We start from the raw sequence: 5,239 nt of genomic DNA, 5'->3' as shown, positions 1-5,239 counted from the left end.
ACCATGATGGAGGATCAGGAGTCCTGATTCTATGGCCCAATTAGCAACACTGATGAGCAAAAATAAATCCCTTATATGTTAGCAGAGTCCAGGTAGGAATTGCAAAGTGGTACAATGCAGGGGCTTAAAAAAAAATCTCCCAAATGACCTGGTTTAATCAGCACCATAAACCACTTGCAGGTATGTTGAGACTCTTCCAGTTTGTTTTAGTGTTCATTGATTTGGGTTCTTCTTGGGTTGTATTTATTTTTTCTCTATTCTTCCTATTAGAGAATGTGAAGATGAGGAAAGGTCCCAAACCCAATGACACTGAGGTGATTGAGTTCATCCTGCTCGGACTGGCCAGCCCCACAGAGCTGCAGCCCATGCTGTTCCAGGTGTTTCTCCTGATTTACTTCATCACCCTCACTGGGAACTTGGGGAGAATTTTACCAATCAGATTTATTGCTCAAGTGCAAACACCCATGTACTTTTCCTGACCCAGTTAACATGCATGGATAATATTTATTCTAATAAAGTTTCCCCTAGATGCTCCCTAAGTTCTTGTCTGTAGAGAAGGCCATTTCCTTCAGGGGATGTCTGGCCCAGTGTTTTGATTTTGTGACCTGGCTTCTTACTGTTACTTGCTTGGTGAATTGGCCTATGACAGGCACATGACAATCTTCAATAATCTACATTACAGCAACAAAACGTTTGAGCTAGTTTACAACTGCCTGGTCATTGTTCCTTACCTCTGGGGGTTCTATGGTGGACATGAGGCAGGTAATATTGAGGCAGGTCTGACTTATCCTTTTGTGGCCCCAAGACCATCATTCTTTTCTACCCTGCTGACTACTCCTCTTAATGTTAGCTTGTTCTGTCACTCACATAAAGCAAATGGCCCCCTTCTTATCTGCAGGGATTAATCTCACAGGTTCCCTGCTCATTATCCTCATCTCTGACATCTTCTTCTTCGTCACCTTTATGAAGATCCATTCCAAAGGAGAGCAGCAAAAAGCCTTCCCTGCCTAGCTAGCTCTTACCTGATGGTGTCACTGTGTTGTATGGGTTCTTCCTCTGTTTGTATCAGAGACCAGCAAATGAGTGATCTGTTGAGCAAGGGAATTGTGGCAGTGTTGGCGAGTCCCAGGCTGAATCCATTTATCTACAACCTGAGGAACAAGGATGCAAAATGGACTTTGAGAAGAGTGTTTATGAGAAAACTTGGTAAAATGAAGAGAAGTTCAATATCAAGTCTCCCAACTAAAAAAAAAAAAAAAAAGTAGTGTCTTAAAAACTCCAAAAGTATCCCTCATTTTTCTTGAACGCAGTTTTTTGGAAAAACAATCACATATTTTTGAGTATGCAAGTTTCATTTTCAATTGAGAGCTCTCTTGATCAATTCTGAGTGATTATTCTTTTCAGCATGCTTTTTATTTCCCAGATTCTTCATATGCTTGAAAATAATTGAATGCATCTCTTACTTTGTGATTATTATTTCTGTATGCTGAATAATTCTGTATTTTATAAAATATTATTGAGTTTTGTGTTGAGATACACACAGTTGGAAACAAGTTAGTTCTTTCAGATATTACTTTTATGATTTCATAAGTTTAGAGCAGTGATTATTCTAGGGCAAATTATTCTGCTTTAATGGAGTAAATGTTTTTGAGAGCTACACCTAAATCCCCCTGATATATTGCATGTAAGTATTGGACACTGCTCTCTTCAATGTTTAGATGAGTTTTCTTCAGAGTTTGGTGATTGCCATCTGCATGTGCTAATCAGTCACCTGTTGAATAATTGAAGACAGTTATCATCAAAATAATCAAGCTCTCTCTCTGATGCTTGATGCTTTTGTGTGTGTGTGTTTGTGTGTGTGTGTGTGTGTGTGTTTCAAACTTGGACTGGTTTGTTCTTATCATGTTCTTGACTTTGTATTTTCATCTCAGTAGTTTTCTAGGCATCCCTTACCTATTATTAAGTCAAAAAGTTGAGCATATCACAGTACTCACTTCATTTATTTGTTCATCAGAGAAACTGCTTTTTATTGTCTGGTGTCAGTTTTTATTTTGCCTCAATTATTTTTTCATCTCATCTAATACAATGTGACTTAATGCTAATGTGAAATTATAAAACCCTGGGCATTCTTTGAGTGATTTTACTGAAAATCTTTAGAAATATATATATATATATACATACTCATAGCCAATTTTTTAATGGTTCTTTTTAGTTATACTAACAGAAGAATTCATTCTGACATAATTATACAAACATGGAATATATCTTGTTCTAACTCAGTGAGAAATTTATGAAAGTAAACAGTCAGCTATCATTAAGTCACATCAATTAAGGCTTATAAAAAAATGTCTTTCCCATGTCCTTTTCTGTTCATTATAGTCACATTCTTGACCTCTGAATTAATTTTCAAGTGACAATGCCTTTAGACACATACTTCAGTGACTGTGAAAAGCATTAGCAGCCATCCCTAATGGAAAAATTGAGTTTATAAAGGGGGGTCATTTTTAAATCCATGCTAATAAATACTAGTTTTCATATTTGTAAAGAAAAATAAATAACTGTTTCTCTAACCATGTTAACAGTTTGCACAGAATTATTTTATATAATTTTATTTGCATTTAAAATATTTTATTTAATTTCTGAAGATGGCCTATTCGGGCATTTTAACATTCAGTTTTTCCCCATAGAACCTTCATTATAAAATTAGGCTATGTAAAGAGTTAAAGAGATCCAAGTCATGTTGGCTTTCTGCATGCTATCAAAAATGGGTTTCAGTCTAGCTATTGTGAACTGAGCTGCTATAAACATTGATGTGGCTGTGTTACTGTAGTTTGCTGATTTTAAGTCCTTTGGGTATAAACTGAGGAGTGGGATAACTGGGTCAAAACGTGAGTCCATTCCATGTTTTCTGAGGAGTTTCCTGTTGCTTTCCAGAGTGGCTGCAACAATTTGCAGCTCCACCAGCAATGTAAAAGTGTGCCTTTTCCAACACATCCATGCCAACATCTATTATTGCTTGTGTTCTTGATAATAGCCATTCTAATTGGAATAAGATGAAATCTTAGAGTTGTTTTAATTTGCATTTCTCAAGATCTGCATGAAAGAAAATAAAAATATTAGGAATTTTGAGGTTGGAATTTCTTAAATGCTATCTGCTGTTTTAAAAGTTGATTTTTGGTTTCTGATTTTACCATTTACAGAATAACAAATAGCCACTTGCGTATAAACACCTAACATTTACCAAAGAGTATAACGCAGGTGTCTGAAATACTGGACTAGCCCAGAAACTGTGGTTATCAAAGCAGACTGTGAAAGCTGTGGCTACACTGGTGAAGAGTCACTGGGACTTGGGAAGTCACAGAAACAGGTCAACTACTCACCTCCAAGGAAGATTGTTTCCAGGCTCTCCATGTGATCCTAACATAGCCCGCTAATTTATGGAACATCTTTGCTCCTTTGAGAGTCTCCCTGAGGAGAGGCTATGCAATTTGTTAATGATTCCTGAGCACTTGAAAGTTCACACAAAACCAGTGGGATATCAGCTGATTGCAGAGTGCACGTGGGGTTCCCATGTCATTGAGGTCATGTTAGAGCCCTCTCCACACCTCCTCTAGGTTAACTCTCTACTGCAACCTGGAGTTTCAAAGTGAAAACGTTGTGCCTGTAGGACATCTTGATAGTTCTTTTTAAATATTTTGTTTTTGTAATTTATGACTAAGGACACAATGGAGAAATGTTTAAACACAGATAATCATAGTGTCTTAAATAATCATAAGGAACGCGTATGATTAGCTGTTTTTATTTGTTTTCTGGTGTTCTAAATGTATTACTGAATAGAATGCACATGTAAACAAATGCAAATTTCAGAAATAAATTTTTACAAGCTTAACACTTCTAAGTAAAAAGAATTCAGATAAGACAACAGCAACAAAAATAATAATGATAAAACATTTTCCAATCCAGAAGAATCCTTCATTTTCCTTTTCACCACGAACTCCTTCCCTATCCTCATACACAAAAGTGTACAATGGCTCTTTGATTTTAACAACAGTATTAAGCATTATTTAAACTTAATTTTTTAATTGCTTTTTGTATTATACACTGTGAAAATTTGATGCATGTTTATAATGAATACTGATCAAAAAAGGGTAGTCAGCACTGATGTTTCCTTACACCTTTAAAAATGTTTTATTAACATGTAGTGCTAGTGCATATCTTTGGGTGCAGTGTGATATTTCAATGCACTTATAAGTTTGGTTATTTAACATTTTTATCTTACTGCACTTAGTGTCTGGAGCCTTTAACCTCTTTCTTCTAGTTATTCTTAAAACATGATGGGTTATTTTGAAGTATAATCACCCAAACTGTAATATACCACACTAGAACTCATTCCTTATATCTAACTGCTTTGGTACCCTTTATACAACTTCCCTCTCCCTATCCCCCTTGACCCTTTACAGCATCTAGTAACCACTGTTCTAAATTCATATTGACCTTCCACATTTGAGAAAAATATGAAATATTTATCTTTCTATGTTTGATTTATTTTACTTAACAGAATCCCTTCCAGTTCCACATTTTGCAGCAAATTATGAGACATCATTCTTTTTCATGGTGAATCATCTCCTGCTCTCTCTATATACCACATTATCTTATTCATTTCCCCACTGATAGTTATCCAGGTTAATTCCAGATCTCAGCTATTCTGAATATGCAGCAATTAACATGGATGTGCAGGTATGTTTTTGAATGGTGATTTCATTTCCTTTGGATACATAACTGGGAATGAAATAGAGGAATCACCTGATAGATCTATTTTTACTTCTTTTGAGAAACTCCCTTATTGTTCTCCCAAATGGTTGTATTAATGTACAATCTTACCACCAGGGTTCAATAGTTCACTTTTATACACATCCTCACCAGCATTTATTATATTTTGTTATATTTGTCATTGTGATGACTGTCATTCTAATTGGGATATGGAGGACTTTAGACCTCGTACAGATGAAAAGTCTTATGTAGGATTTAATAGATATCATTTACTAAGTTCAGTAGGTTCTCCTGCATTACATTCCAGTAGACAATTTATTACAAATGAGTGACAGATTTTTTCATGAACCTATTTTGTTTTCTTTTAACTTACAGAAATGTCAATTACACAGATAGATTTTCAAGAATGAAATAGACCTTGCATTTTTTCCATATGTAGTGCTCCATTAACTGTATCCCATTTTCTAAA

The sequence above is a fragment of the Sciurus carolinensis genome, chromosome 11 (genome assembly GCF_902686445.1).
Source record: "Sciurus carolinensis chromosome 11, mSciCar1.2, whole genome shotgun sequence".
Lineage (NCBI taxonomy): Eukaryota > Metazoa > Chordata > Mammalia > Rodentia > Sciuridae > Sciurus > Sciurus carolinensis.
Note: the sequence above shows the minus strand (reverse complement) of the source record.